Below are 17,036 nucleotides of genomic sequence, written 5' to 3' on the forward strand. Positions count from 1 at the left end.
GCCATCAAAAGAAGTGAAATCTTATCATTTCCAATGATGTGGAATGGAACTAGAGGGTATTATGCTGAGCAAAATAAGACAATCTGAGAAAGACAATTATCATATACGTGGAATTTAAGAAACAAAACAGAAGGTCAGAGGAAAAGAGGGAGAAAAAATAAAAAACAAAACCAAGATGAAAACAGAGTGGGAGATAAACCATGAGAGATTCTTAATCATAGTGAACAAAAACAAAGGGACATTAAAGAGAACGTATGAGGTAATGAGCACTAGGTATTATGTGAGACTGATGGATCACAGACCTGTACCTCTGAAACCAGTAATTCATTATATGTTAATTAATGGAATTTAAATTAAAAAATTGAATTAGAAAAGTTCTTTAAATTTTTTTTTTTTTTGGCAGTTGAGAAATGAGAAATGAGCTACCGTACGACTTTCTCATTCTGAGAAATCAGAAATTTATTCTGATCCAGTTGTACAACTAATCTAGGACAAATTATCAAATAAATTTTATATTATTTCTTCAGGTTTGGCATTTTTCGATGACTTCAAATTTAGGATCTTCAAATTTGAAGTCCAGGAACATACCCATATCTGCTTTACTGTACATTTGCTTAAGAAGTTCCCTGTCTAGGTCTTGCTTGTACTCTGGGCCAGTATCAACGGGTTCTCCAGACGCCTGTCGCTTACTTTTATATTCTCCAATCCTGTTCAGGAAGGGTTTCTCTACAGGAACAATTCCTTATTAAGTGCTACTGCTGTCACACTAACGTTCCTCCTAATATAAGCTGAGACTACAGACCTAATAAGAGAGGAGAACCTGAAGAGCCTCTGAAGAATCGTGGTGATTCTGTTACTGACAGGAAACAGCTCGGAGGTGGTCCGTCTCTTTTAACATTTCTTGCAGGTCAGGTCTGTTCGCAAAAGATCCCCTCAGTTGGGGGACCTGGGTGGCCAGTGGTTAAAGCCCCTGCCTTCTGCTCAGGTCATGATCTCAGGATCCTGGGATGGAGCCCCACAGGGGGCTCTCTGCTTAGTGGGGGGCCTGCCTCCTCCTCTCTCTGCCTGCCTTTCTTCCTACTTGTGATCTCTATCAAATAAATAAAATCATAAAAAAAACCTCAGTTTTTATTTCTCTGAGCAAATCTTTATTGCTTCTTCACTTTTGAAAGATAATTTCCAAGGCACAGAATTCTATGTTGGTGATTTTTTTTTTCTTTTCCTTTCAACCCTTTATTTTTATTTCTTTTTTTTTTTAGAAAGAGAGAGAGCATGTGTGTCCACCCACGTGATGGAGTGGGGGAGGAACAGAGGGCAAGGGACAGAATCTTTTTTTTTTTTCAAAGATTTTATTTATTTATTTGACAGAGAGACGGATCACAAGTAGGCAGAGAGGCAGGCAGAGAGAGAGAGGAGGAAGCAGGCTCCCCGCAGAGCAGAGAGCCTGATGCGGGACTCTATCCTAGGACCCCGAGATCATGACCTGAGCCGAAGGCAGCGGCTTAACCCACTGAGCCACCCAGGCGCCCCCAAGGGACAGAATCTTAAGCTGACTCTGCAATGAGTGAGGAGCACCACCTGGGTGGGAGTGGATCTCACAGTCCTGCGATGAGGACCTGAGCCAAAATCAACAGTCAGATGGTTAATAGGCGATTCACCCAGGTGCCCTCTCAACACTTTAAATATTTCACCTCAAGCTCCTCTTGCTCACATCGTATCTGAAGAGAAGTTTGATGTAATTATTTTCTTTATTTTTCTGTAGGTAAGGTGGAAGTTGTTTTTGATTTGTTTTTTAATACCCCGCCCCCCCGCCTCTTTCAGGATTTTATCTTTGATTTTCTGTAGTTTGTAAATGATAGGGCTGGGTGTAGATGTGTGGGTTCCCCCCGCCCCCATCCTCCTTGACATTCTCCTAGTTTCTTGGATCTGCAGTTTGGTAGCTGACATTAATTTGGGGGGAAATTGATCATCATTGTTTCAAGTATTTCTTCTGTTCTTTCTCTCTTTTCCTTCAGTCACAGTCCTTGGATATTCCCACAGTCCTTCCCACAGTCTTTGGATATTCTTTTCTGTTTTTCTCAATCTTTGTTCTCTTTGCTTTAATGTTTTCAAGGCTTTTCCTCTAGCTTAGAGATTTTCCTCTGCAGTATCTTGTCTACTAATAAGCCCATCAAAAGTATTCATTTCTGTTACAGTGCTTTTTATCTTTAGCATTTCTTTCTTTTTTTCTTCCCTGAGGCTTTCTATATCTATACTTGCATTACCTTCTGTTATTGCTTGCTATCTACTTTATACTTTAGAGACCTTAGCATATTAATCACAGTTGTTTTAAATTTCTAGTCTGATAAATTCCAACGTCCCTGTTGCGTTTGGTTCTGATGCTTGCTTTGTCTCTTCAGATGGTCCTCCCCACCCCCCCCCCGCCCCCGCCTTTTACTATGTGTGGATATGATTTACTAGATAAAAGGAAATGCTGTTAATAGGTCTTTAGTAAGGTGGTGGACAGGCGTGGGAAGGGGTGAAGGAATAAATGTTCTGGAGTTCTGTGATTAGGTCTCAGATGTTTTCGTGAGCCTGTTTCTGGAAGGTCAACAATGGTATCTTTGTTTTGTTTCATTTTGTTTCCCTTAGGTGGGATATGGAGACAAGAGTGGGCTGGAGTTGGACTTTTCCCTTACCCCAAGGTGGTTAGTCTCTGCTAATAGCCCCAGAAGATACAGGCTTTGGTGAACTAGTTTCCCCTGAGGACAGGGCTTGTTAAGAATGTTCTGGTGTATTTCAAAGTAGTTCTCTTCCCCTACCCCCTCCCTGAAGTTGGAGGAGATCTTTTTCTGCTCTGTGGAAACTTGCAGCTCTCCAGAGGGCAAATCTTGTGATTTTATGATTTGTGACTGGATTCCCCCCTGGAGTTTTGAACTGTTAAACTTGTCCACACTGAGCTTCTAGTAGTTAATTGATTACAGTTCATGTTTTCTGACCTTGGCATCTAGTCCTGAGGCAGTTTCCACCTGAGTCTCTGCTCGGTAAGTCATGATTAGGTGATTCCGTTTGTCTCTCCAGTCTTTGGGGTAGTTGTTTGCTTCTTGTCCTCCTCTGTCTTACAGATCCAGAAGTTGTTGATTGTTTCATGTGTTTAGCTTTTTACTTGTGGTTAGGAAGAGTGGCATCTTTCAAACTTCCTTACATTGCAGAACTGGAAACCTGAGATCCCAGTGTTTGATTTCAGTGCTTATGAAAAGACATGATTTTTAAAACCTCCAGTTAAAATAATTTTTTTGGTGCACAGAGAAATGATTGTATATATTTTAACTTAATTGTTGACCTCAAAAATTATTAATTCTAATAGTTTATCTACATGTTATTTTGGACTCTATATGCACTTTATGTCATCTTCATATGAGGATATTTTAATTTTTTCTTTTTAACATTTATATTTTTATTTACTTAATTTCCTCAATTTTTTACTCTCTTACTTTTTTGCCTCCTGCATAACTTTTAATAGAAACAACAGTGGCATGTGTCATTGTCACATTTTGATTTTGAAGTGTGGATAAATTTTCATTGATTATATTTATTAGGTAAAGACCTTAAATTCTGTTTTTAGTTTTCTATATTTTTTTTTGCCAAAAATAGGCGTATTAAATATGTTTAAATAATTGCATATTTTTATCCTACTTTAAGGAGGTGAAACTCCTTAAAGTAAAAATAGATTTTTCAATGTTATATTAATCTTGCATTCCTGGAATATATCCAATTTAGACTTTTAAAATCATATTTTTACATTTTCCTAGTTTCTGCAAATAAGTTTTAAACATTTGCATCAATTTAGGAGGTATGGTCACTTATAATTTCCTTTTAATAATGTTATTTTCAGATTTTGCTATCGAGGTTATTCTGAATTTTTACATCTGTATTGAGTTTGTTGTGTAATATATTCCCTCAAATGTTTGGAAGAGCTCTTGAAAACTATGAGTCTGACATTTCTTATTAAACGTTTTTAAATTACAGATGATTTTCTTAACAATTTTATAGATTTTGATTGCTTTTTATTTTTTTTTAAAGATTTTACTTATTTATTTGACAGAGAGAGATCACAGTAGACAGAGAGGCAGGCAGAGAGAGAGGAGGGGAAGCAGGCCCTCTGCTGAGCAGAGAGCCCGATGCAGGACTCGATCCCAGGACCCTGAGATCATGACCTGAGCCGAAGGCAGCGGCTCAACCCACTGAGCCACCCAGGCGCCCCTTTGATTGCTTTTTATGTCAGTATTACATGATGTGATTTTCCAGGGATTTGTATAATATGCTTGAGATTCAAATTAAGCATGAAATTGTGTTTAAAATACACTCTATGAATTTATTATATGTGCAGGTTGTATAGTGAGTGTTCTTTTTATTCTGGATGTTGGTTATGGTATCTCCTCACTTCTGTCTTCCATCTTTCTAAGGGATTCACCGGTATCTCAGAGTCTTTTCCAAAGAAACAGCTTTCGACTTTTCCATTTTCTCGATTGTATATATCCGGTCTTTACTTTGTCCTTTCTTCCTCTAGTTAAATATGCATTTGCTGTCTTTTACTTGCTCATTGAGATGGAATCTTAGTTCATTAACTTGGAGCCCTTTTTCCACTTACGATGATGGATTTTCGTTTTAGCAAGTTCTGTATGTGAAGAAGTTTGTGTTTGTTAGATTTTACAGTTTTAAAATGTGTCTTATTGGGGAATAATTTATATGCAATAAAATTAATTATAAGTATGCTGTTTGAGGTTCCTTAAAAAATGAATACACACCACCAAAAACTCATTTAGAATATTTCCACTTTCTAAAAAAGTTCCCTTATTCCTTTTTTAGTCACTCCCTTTCTGCTCCCTCTGTTCTGAAAACAGTTTATCTTTTTTCTACTATTTTAGATTTGTTCTTTGAGAATTTTATATATGTGGAAGCCTCCTCAGGCCATATGTAGTCTTTTTTATCTAGATTGTTTCCCTTAGCATAAGCTTGCTGAAAATCAGTCATTGGGTATAGTTTTTAAGGATGTAAGTAGTATATTCCTTTTATTTTTATTTTTAAAGATTTTATTTATTAATTTGAGAGAGAGAGCGACACAGAGAGAGAGAGAGAGAGAGAGCGTGATCAGGGGGGGCTGGCAGAGGGGGAGGAAGAAGCAGACTTCCTGCTGAGCAGGGGATAGGGGCTCAATCCCAGGACCCTGAGATCATGATCCAGTGTAAGGCAGACGGCTAACCAACTGAGCCACCCAGGCATCCCTAGAGTACAAATCTTTTCATGAGCATAGGTTTTCACATCTTTCTGATAAATATATAGGATGTGACTTGCTGAGTTGTGTGCCTTGCTGTGAATGTTAATTTTAGCTTTCAAAGACACTGATCAGCTATTTCTTAAACTGGTTGTGATGCTTTGCATTATTAAGAGAATTTAGTGGTTCTGTAGTTTCTCCGACACTTGGTTTTGTCTCTGCTTCTAATTTTTGCTCTTTTGGTGGATATATAATCATGTCTCATGGTCTTTTTAATTTGAGTGTCCCTAAAGGCCCGTGTTATTGAACATATTTTTGTGTGTCTAGTTGCTGTTTATATATCTTTACATAAAGTATCTGTTCATAAAGTATCTTATTATTGTGAATAGTTTGCCCTATTACTGAGTTGTAATGCTTCTTTATAGATCCTAAATATAAGTGTATTACTGAACTATATATTTTGTAAATACTTTCTTACTAGTTTGCCTTTTTATGTGTGTGCACATGGGTGGGGCATGCATAGCTTGCCTTTGTGAAGGGCACATTTTTAATTTTGAACAAGTACATTTATCATCTTTTTCTCTCATGCTTCTTGAGGCCTATTTAATAGATCATTGCCTTATCCAAATGTACAAAGGTTTTCTTTTCATATTTTTCCTTGATGTTTGATAGTGCATATCTTTAGGTCTTTGATCTATTACATCTTACTATTTTGTGTGTATGATTTCAGATGTGTTTAAGTTTTGTTTTTGTTTTATTTACATATGGGCAAAGCTGTTTCCGCACAATCCTGTTGAAAGCATTATCATTTCCACAATGAATGACCTTGCCAGATTTGTCAAAAATCAATTTCATTTCCGTGTGTGCCTATTACTGGGCTCTCTGTTCTTTCTGCGGATGGATATGTCCACCTTTATACCAAAATTACACTCTGATTTTAGTTGCTTTATAATAAAGTCTTAAAATTATGTGGTATTATGCCTCTTTTGTTTCCTTTTGTTAGTAATCATACTTCTTTGATGGTTTTGGTCCAATGTATAAAAACCATTTAAAAAAATATTTGGTTCAGTTTCCTCATTGTTTAGAGGGTAGGTAAATCTCATAAAAGTTTATCGTGACTGGCTTGAAGCAGACGTCAACCACAAATTTTTTACATAGTTTTTAAGGAATCATTTTTTTTTTAAAGGAATCATTTACAGCTCTCTAAATATAATGTGGTATGCCTAGAGCTTTTCATCACTGATTAGAGCTTAATCCCATTTTGGTTAGAAAACAGAATCAACATGTTACATTTTAAAACATGCTGAGATTGTTTTCTGGCCCAGAATATGATGAGTTCTGTTAAATATCTTGTTTGCATTTGGAAATAGTATCTGTTCACAGTGGTTGGGTGCTGTCTTCTATAAATGGGAGTTATATTACTATTTTTTTTTTTACATTCTGTTTTTCAAAACTGTTTTATCCTATAGATTTTTCTTCTTAGTTATTGAGCAATACATGTAAAATTCTTTCAACATAATGTATGATACTTTATTATGCTATAAGTATCTCTAATGCTTATTGCTTTAGAAGCTACTTTTTCTATGATAACAGATTTCCCAAATTTTCATTGGGTAGTGTTTGCATGATCTATCTTTATATCACTTCACTTTCTACTTTATACATTTTTTTTAAGTGTGACTTTTACAAGCTGTATAAGCCATACCTACAGTACTTGTATTTTAATTTTATTATTAGCACACTGACAGTTAATTTTATTTCCTCACTTTATTAATTCACCTTTGTATTGTTTGATGTTGCCATTGGTTCTGTTGAAACCTTGGTACTTATTTTGTCACTTTTGAAAATCTGCTTTTTACTCTACTTTTAAGGTTTCTCTTTATCTTTAACTTCAGTTTATTATGATGTGTGTAGATCAAATGTTTATTATTCTGTGCTGGAATTTTAAGTGTTTAGTTTCCTTGAACTTATTAAATATAGTTATTTTAAATTTAGGCTTTGAGCAATCTTACATCTAAGTCCCTTGGGAGTGTGTTTTTACCATCTCTTTATCAATGGGCTAATTCATCTGATTTTTCTTCATGTGTGCTCCATTTTTATTGTTTTTATTGAGTGGTAGTATTATACATAAAAAGTTGTAGGAATAACCCAAAGTCTGCATGAGATTATTTCCTTCAGGTAGGATAGCTATATCCTTCTGCCAGTTGGCCATCCCATTTCTTCTCAACTTAGTTTTGGGAAGTGAAATGCTAAAACTCTGGGCTTTAGTCCGGTTTGAGAAATTATACTTTGAGAAATTACTGAGAAATATTTGTTCACCTCTGTTTATTTTTGCTTTAGGGTGTTCAATCCAAATTATGGGTGGTTTTTCTAGCCTTCCCTTGCCAGGTTCTGGTTACCAGGTTTGTCTCCCTGTCTCATGAGGCTTTCAGAATCATTGCTTAGCTTCTCTTTTTTTTTTTTTTAATTAAAATTTTTTATTTAATTATTTGACACACAGAGAGAGATCACAAGTAGGTAAAGAGGCAGGCAGAGAGAAAGGGAGAAGCAGGCTTCCTGCTGAGCAGAGAGCCCAGTGTGGGACTCCATCCAAGGACCCTGAGACCCTGACATGAGCCAAAGGCAGAAGCTTAATTAACCGATTGAGCCACCCAGGCGCCCCCATTGCTTAGCTTCTTTGTGTCTTACTTACCTCCTTCTAAATTCCTGGAAAGGTAGTGAAGAATGACCTCAAATGCTCAGCTTAGCTCTTTGGGCTTTCTTCTTTTCCTGGCTGTTGTTAACAGTTTTTATTTCGTTGTTATCTCTCAAATGCTTGCAATCAGACTTAGGAGAGAATACTTTCTAAGATATTTTAGGTACTTCAAACTTTCTTTCTTTTTTTTTTTTTTTTAAAGATTTTATTTATTTATTTGACAGAGAGAAATCACAAGTAGATGGAGAGGCAGGCAGAGAGAGAGAGAGGGAACAGGCTCCCTGCTGAGCAGAGAGCCCGATGCGGTACTCGATCCCAGGACCCTGAGATCATGACCCGAGCCGAAGGCAGCAGCCTAACCCACTGAGCCACCCAGGCGCCCCTACTTCGAACTTTCTAATTCACCATTATGGTAGTTCTCCCACCAATTTTTTAAGTATTTTTTTTTAATTTAAAGCCCTAGATTTATATATTGTATTATTCAAGAGTTCCCAAAGTGAAAAGGAGGATACAAAAGTGTGTAGAAAATATCAGGGAAAGAGTAAAAAGAGATAAATGTGCAAAATCAGTGCAGTAAACACATTAATATGGAATTCTGGGGGAATAGCTATACCAAGAAATAGGAGAATGTGGAAGATAGTTGTGTGATGACCAGAGGTGAAATGACCATTGAAGAAATTGTCATATTTTTAAAAAGTGTAAACAAAGTAAAAAGCATAAACAAAGTAAATTCCAGATAGGGCAAGGATAAGTTATTAAGTTCCTGAGAATCAGTTTAAAAATCTTTCCCTTATTACACAGTATTTTTTTTTATTGTATCTGAATGTTTATCATTTTTGTTGGAATGTCATTTCCCATGTGGATTTCCCATAAATTAAGGTAATTACATTAATTCATAGTATATTAATATAATAAATGATTAGAGATAAATGGGACAGTACCTTTCTGTTCAACATGTCTTATTAAGTAAAGCCATTCCAATTAATTAAAAGAAATGTAGAAATGAGAAATGTAGCATTTTATTTATTTATTTTTAAAGAGTTATTTATTTATTTATTTGGGAGAGAGAGAGATATCACAAGTAGGCAGAGAGGCAGGCAGAGAGAGATGGGGGGAAGCAGGCTGCCTGTGGAGCAGAGAGCCCGATGTGGGGCTTGATCCTAGGACCCTAAGGTCATGACCTGAGCCAAAGGCAGAGAGGCCTAACCACTGAGCAACCCAGGCGCCCCGAAATGTAGTATTTTAAATTTTCATCTGTTCTTTTCCCATTTTTTTTTTTGTGCTTGCCAGATATATTTATTAACCCATTCACCAGTATTTATCGTGCACGTGATGTTACAGGAATTATTCTAGAGTCTGGAGATACAACACTAGAAGAGGCCAACTTATTTCCTGTGCCAGTAAAGATTAGAATATAAAGGATAGCAGTAACCACATATTGAGGAATTACTTTGTGCCAAATAATCCGTATGAGTTATCATTTAATTCTCAAATTTTCTCTAAAACTTTATTATTATGATCGGTCCTGACAGGAAGAAATTTAAAGTTCTTGAAAATTTTATTTAGGTCCTCAAACCCACATAGTAATGTCAGAGACAATTGTGGCATCGAGATCTTTCTAACCAAAATCAGTGTAACACTGCTTCATGGTTTACCTTTTATTTTTCCCTAACTTAACAACTCCTCCTTAGCTTATGTTAGTCTCTCATTTAGCCTTTATGTTGAAGATTATCTTTTCCCAGATTCTATAATGTCCCTTACCCATTTTAAGAGATGGAATATAGAGGAATATATTTGAAAATAATATATTTTTGGTACTATAGTCCAGTTCTTAATTATATTGCAGGCCTGGAGTATTTCCTTTATTTCCTTTAGTACATAGGATTTATGTAGTCTGAAATGTTTTATATGAAGATCTGAAACATTTCAGAGTGATAACATAGTTGCCTGAAAGTTAGGTGCCTCTGATTTATTTGGTACATTTATGGAATAATTATATTATACTAGTTCAAAAGATGGCAAAATCCTACAAAGAAATGATATCCAGATGATATAGGTCTAAAGAAAAAAAACATCTTTGACTTGATAATGAAGATTAATTTTAAAGTTTATTCTTCTTATGTATTCTGATATGATTGATCTATTTGCCCAATTTGGAATTTTCTAGGATGAGGCTGACTGGAGAAAAATTATATGTAATGGAAGAAGTTCTTACATGTGTTTAAATCTTTGCAACTACTCGTGACTTCGAGTTAAGTTTCAAAAATCATTTGTTTGCTTTCATGATGCTAGCAGGTATCATGAATTAAACTAAGAGACCAACAGATGCTTCCTGTATGTGACTCTAGAAAAAAAAGGGGCATGGGTTTGTCCTGAAAATGGTGACATGAATACTGTTTAAAATAAGATGAAGTTATATGATAAAAATGTATCTCTGTATAATAGAGAATCATTTTATTGGAGTTGAGTTAGTTATCTTTGTGAATATTATGAGTCACTAAATTAGTACTTAAAACCAATTTGTAATACCAAATTATTTGGTGAGCTCCAGCTGCTTGTAAGTATAATTTATTTGTATACTACCTTTCTTTACATCTGGTTGTTTGTATGTATAATTTATTCATACTTAGAATTTATATTCTCACCAGTAGGAAGAATAAATTTGAAATCTGAAAACAGGAAATTGTAAAAATAAAATGATAAAAATAAAGCCTTTTCAAATAAGCATGATAAAAATATTCCTCATGCATAATTCTTAAAATATCAAAGTAGATTAAGATTTCCAACAGAGAATAAAAATGAAAAAATACATAGTTTATAACAATTACAAATATTTTTCTATTGACTTTAATCATATTTTTTTATTTTCAGAAATTATCAGAAAATGTTTCATATATAATTTTTCTTTTTTTTTCACTTTGACATTATTCATGGCTTAGCCAATATTTGAAAAACCAAATGATTACCAAATTTATCTTAACATAAAAAATTTTTGTCGATATTTATATGAAATTATTTTTATTTTGCTTCATTTTTTTAAGCTTTCCTTGGCATCATTCATGTAGAAATTTGTAACCTCTTCCTTCCATAAAATGATCTATGAAGGAAGAAAAAAAGAGGAACATCACTTCAGGACAAAAACATGACATTTAAATGCTCATTATTTAAATTTGTATAATCATTAAGCATTGGGGATCCAGCCTTAAATCAGGGCATAAAGTGTATAAATGCTCAGTCTGCTCACACTACATATTCTGTAGGTCACAAAAGTGTTGATAGATGACTAAACATCTGGCTTACTGTTTTTGCTATAGTGGTTAAAAATTCTAACTTGCAAATCTGGTGTGCTATATAATATGGTTGTTAACCATTTTTCAAGCAAGAATAGATACTTTTTAAGTTCAAATCTCACAAATATTATCTGGACTTACTAGTAACAAAGCATCCTGAATTATTCATCTAAGCATATGATTAAATCAGGCAATGAAGATGCATTTGTTAAAATAAAATCATACCAAAGATTTAAAAAAGCGTTTAGACTGATTGCATTAATAACTTTAGTTGTTTTCCACTTTCTGTATCCATATACCTTGACATATGACTTTGATGTTCCTGAAGAGTTGGCACCCCATTCCCCGTTCTTTAAACTTGGGCTGGTGTTGTGACTTACTTGATTTCATAGATGGTGGCAGAAATGGTGTTGTACCAGTTCTGAATATGTTCAAAGATATTTTGCGTATTTTCTCCTGTGTTCCCATGCTTGTGCTGTTCCCATGTGTGAAGGTTAATTTTAATGTATCAGCTAATCAGAGACACCCAGATCCTGATATTTTGTCAAACATTATTCAGGGTCTTTCTGTGAGGATCTTTTTGGATGAAATTAATTTCTGAGTCAGTGGACTTTTAGTAAAGCAGATTGTTCACCATAATGCAAACAGCCCCTATCCAATCAGTTAAATACCTGAATAGAACTTAAACAACAGCCTGTAGGATAGAAGGGAGAATTTTCCAGCAGACTGCCTTTGAACTTCATCTGCAGTGTTGGCTCTTCTTGCTGTAGTGGACTACTTTCAGACTTCAGTAGAACTTTCTGGATTTCAGCCTTTACACCCACACACACCCACACACATATGTACATGCTATATAGATTCTGTTTTTCTGAAGAATGTTGATTAAGACACTGTGATAATCTAATGGAGGATGAAACACAGATTGACGGGAGCGACCATATAGGTCTCAGAAAAGGCCAATGAAGACCACTCGACCATTCAATCCAGATAAGATGATCAAAGAGTCTCCTAACTCACCCCAGCTGACTTCAGATGCATAAGCAGTACACATTTTCTTTTTATTGTTATGTAGCAGAATTATAACAATACTTCCATGGGAACTAAATTTTCTCAGTGCCCAGGATAATTTCTAATTATTAAACACTTTCGAAACTTCTTAAAGTTTTGAATTTAAAAAAGACATTTTTTACTTAGTAACAGAATTATATTTTGTCTAAATTTTTAATGAAAGTCTATTCCTAAATTTTTTCCAGTTCATTATTCATTCAAACTACAAAATCTTTGAAAATTATCATTATACTTTATAATTTAAATATGATTTCTACTTATGTGAAAATATTGATGAAGTAAAGTTGCTTGTATTTAGTTCTGTACAGCTGAAAGCTACTCAAATTGTTTAGAGGTGAGTTCAAAAACTTTGACTACACATTTCGATGTGGATGGAAAATAATTTTTTAAATACTTTATTTATTTTTCATCATAAGTATACTCTTTACTCCCTGTCACCTGTTTCATCCATTCCCCACGCCCTTCCCCTTTAGTAACCATCATTTTGTTTTCTGTTGTTTCTTGGTTTCTCTCCCTCTCTCTTTTTTTTTATCCTTTGCTCATTTGTTTATTCAGTTCCACATATGAGTGAGATCATATGGTATTTGCCTTCTCTGATTGACTTACTTTGCTTTAGTATTATACTCTGTAGCTCCATCCATGTTACTGCAAATGGCAAGATATTCTTTCTATGACTGCGTAATATTCCATTGTGTATGTGTATGTGTGTTGGTGTGTGTGTGTTTATACATACTACATCTTCTTTATCCATTCATCATTGGATGTGCACTTGGCCTGCTTCCATAGTTTGGCTTTTGTAACTAATGCTGCAGTAAATATAGACGTGCACATATTTCTTTAAATTAGTGTTTTCTTTAGGTGTAGGGTTAGGTTGTGTACCTGAGACCTTTCTTGTTTCTTGAGAAAAGCTTGTACTCTTTGAGTAAAGACACAGTAATGTAATTACTGGATCATAGGGTAGTTCTGTTTTGAAATTTTTGAGGAACCACCAACCTGTTTTCCACAGTGGCTGCACCACTTTGCATTCCCACCAATAGTGTGTGTGGGTTCCTTTTTCTTCACATCCTCACCACACCTGTTGTTTCTTGTGTTTTGATTTCAGCCATTCTGACAGGTGTGTGATGATTTCTCACTGTAGTTTTGATTTGCATTTCCATGGTGATGAGTGATGTTGAGCATCTTTTCTATTGTCTGCTGGCCATCTGGATGCCTTCTTTGGAGAAATGTCATGTTCATGTCTTCTGCCCATTCTTAATTGGATTATTTAGGTTTTGGTGTTAAGTTTTAGAAGTTCTTTATGTATTTTGGATATTAACCCTTTGTTTGATATGTCATTTGCAAATATCTTCTCCCATTCGGCAGGTTGTCTTTTGTTTCCTTTGCTGTGCAGAAGCTTTTTATTGTGATGTAATCCCAGTAGTTTATTTTTACTTTTATTTCCCTTGCCTCAGGAAACATAGCTAGGAAAATGTTGCTATGGCTGATGTCATAGAAATTCCTGCCTGTGCTCTCTTCAAGGATTTTTATGGTTTTACCTCTCACATTTAGGTTTTTAATCCATTTTGAGTTTATTTTTGTGAATGATGAAAGGAAGTGGTCCAGTTTCATTCTTTTGCATGTAGCTGACTGGTTTTCTCAACACCATTTGTTAAAGAGACTGTCTTTTTCCCATTGTATATTCATTCCTCCTTTGTTAAAGATCAATTGATCATATAATTGTGGGTTTACTTCTGGGATTTCTGTTCGATTCCACTGATGTCTGTTCAATTCCATTGATGTCATTAATGTCTGTTCATGTCAATACCATACTGTTTGTTTTCTTTTAGTACAATACTGATTTAATTACTAACACTTTGTAATATAACTTGAAATCCAGAATTGTGATACCACCAATTTTGTTTTTCTTTTTCAAGATGGCTTTGGCTATTTAGGGTCCTTTGTGGTTCCATTTGCATTTTAGGATTATTTGTTCTAGCTCTGTGAAAAATGCTGTCGGTATTTTGATATGCGTCTGTAGATTGGTTTGGGTGGTGTGAACATCTTCACAATATTTGTTCTTTCAACTCATGAGCATGGAATGTCTTTCCATTTCTTTGCATTGTCTTGAATTTCTTCTGTCAGTATTTTACAGTTTTCAGAGTATACATCTTTCATCTCTTTGGTTAAGTTTATTCCTGGGTATTTTATTATTTTTGGTGCATTTTTAAATGGGATTGTTTTCTTAATTTCACTTTCTGCTGCTACATCATTAGTCTACAGGAATGCATTTCTTTCTTTTTTTTTTTTTTAGATATTTTTTATTTATTTGACAGACGGAAATCACAAGTAGGCAGAGAGAGAGGAGGATGCAGGCTCCCTGCTGAGCAGAGAGCCCGATGCGGGGCTCAATTCCAGGACCCTGGGATCATGTCCTGAGCCAAAGGCAGAGGCTTTAACCCACTGAGCCACCCAGGCACCCCTACAGGAATGCATTTCTGCACATTGATCTTTTTTCTCTTGCCAGTTTACTGAATTCATTTTTATCAGTTACAGTAGTTGTATGGTGGAGTGTTAAAGGTTTCCTATATTTAGTATCATGTCATCTACAAATTGAAAGTTTGACTTCTTCCTTGCTGATTTTAGTGCCTTTTATTTCTTCTTGTTGTTTGACTGCCATAGCTAGAACTTCTGGTACTATGTTGAATGAAAGTGGTGAGAGGGGACATCCTTGTCTGGTTCCTGATCCTAGCGGAAAAGCTATTGGTTTCTGCCTATTGAGAATGATGTTTGCTATGGGTTTTTCATGTAAAGGCTTTATTATGTTGAGGTATATTCCCTGAAGACCTACTTTGCAGAGGGTTTTATCAAGAATGGATGTTGTACTTTGTTGAATCGTTTTTCTGCATTTTTAAAATGTATTGTTGGATTTGGCTTGCCAATATTTTGTTGAGGATTTTTGGATCTATATTAATGAGGGATTTTGGCCTGCAGTCCTCTTTTTTTTTTTTTTTTTGTAGTATCTTATATGGTTTTGGTATCAGGGTGGTATCAGCCTCCTAGAATAAATTTGGAAGTTTTCCTTTCTTTTCTACTTTCTGAAATATTTTGAGAAGAATAGGTATTAACTCTTCTTTAAAAATTTATTTATTTGTCAGAGAAAGAGAGAGAGAGAGAGAGAGAATAAGCAGGGGGAGTTTCAGGCAGAGGGAGAAGCAGGGTCCCCGCCAAGCAAGGAGCCTGATGTGGGACTTGATCCCAGCACCCTGGGATCATGACCTGAGCTGAAGGCAGATGCTTAACTGACTGAGCCATCCAGGTCTCCCTTAACTCTTCTTTAAATATTCGCCAGAATTCTCCTGTGAAGCCATCTTGTCCTTCATTAAATAGATAAAGATATAGATACAGATATATAGATATGGATATCGTATATACACATAAACAGAACATTTCATTCAAAACACCAGGATACATCTTCCTCAAGCTTGCAAGAAGTTCTCCAGGATAGATCATATCTTAGGTCATGGAACAAGTCTTAACAATCTAAAGATGTTTGAGATGAAATCAAGTATTTTTTTCTAACCACAGTGGTATATTTTATATACTGATAAAGGGGTAAGTTAATAATTGTAATATTTGTATTAATATTTGTAATAATTGTAAATATTTAGGGATCCAGCATTGGCACACCTACATATGCAAAGCAAATACTAAACAAATTTAAAGAGAAATAAACAGCAGTACAGTAGGGACTTAAATCCCAACTCTCAATGACAAATAAATCATCCAGGCAGAAAAGTGATAATAAAGGAGGAGATTTCAAAAACACTGTAGAGAAAATGGACTTAATAGATGCATAGATCTAGATAAAGATATAGATACAGAAAAGGCTCAAGTAAACAACGTAAATTTACACCTACAGGAGCTAGAAAAAGAACAAACAAAGCCCCAAACCAGTAGGGGGATAGAAATAATAATGATTGAGAAGATAAATGATATAGAAAGTAAAAGAAAAAACAAAACAGAACAGTGGAACAGATCAGTAGAACCAGGAGGTGGTTCTCTGAAAAGATCAACAAAATTGGTGAAACTATCCAGACTCATTAAAAAAAAAAATAAAAAAAAAAAAGAAAGAAAGAAATAAAGAAAAGAAAAAAGAAGGGGGACCCAAGTAAACAAAATCACAAGAGAGGAGAAATAACAACAACCACAGTAATACAAACCTTGTAACAGAATATTATGAAAACAAAATTCCTAGAAACATACAACCTACCAAAAGTAAGCAGGAAGAAATAGGGGCTTTAAATCCCATTGGTTATAATAACTCAAGAAATTTCACCTCTCCCTCTTTTGTGGCAAATATTTCAGGGATTCCTCTACCCATTCAATAACTCCAAGATGTGAAAGATCGTTTTTGCCCTTTTCTGTATCACTGGCATCCTCCCCACCATGGACAGCCATGGTGTCTGTTGCTCCCAGAGTGTCTTCACAATCCCAACCTTGTTTGATGTGGGCTTTTGTCTACCTGTATTTCTGGAGTTTCTTCTGTCAGTCCCAGATTCTTTTCTGGGTTGTTTATGCTTATGTGAGTGTTATCTAGGTGTATCTGTGGAATGAAGTGAGCTTAGTAGCATCCTCCTCTGATATTTTCCCAGCAGACCTCTGGAAAATAATTCTTGATAGAAGTCTTCTTAATGCTCTGAACAGTTGTGCTTTTTATAATGCTTTTATAAAAATGTTATGCTACATATAG

At 35.1% G+C, this 17,036-nt stretch overlaps 1 pseudogene; it reads right to left on the reverse strand.

Annotated features, from left to right (window-relative positions):
- Nucleotides 1–523: 523 nt before the first annotated feature.
- Nucleotides 524–16,744, reverse strand: LOC122907456 (annotated as a pseudogene).
- Between the last annotated feature and the right edge of the window lie 292 nt (nt 16,745–17,036).

The sequence above is a fragment of the Neovison vison genome, chromosome 5 (genome assembly GCF_020171115.1).
Source record: "Neovison vison isolate M4711 chromosome 5, ASM_NN_V1, whole genome shotgun sequence".
Lineage (NCBI taxonomy): Eukaryota > Metazoa > Chordata > Mammalia > Carnivora > Mustelidae > Neogale > Neogale vison.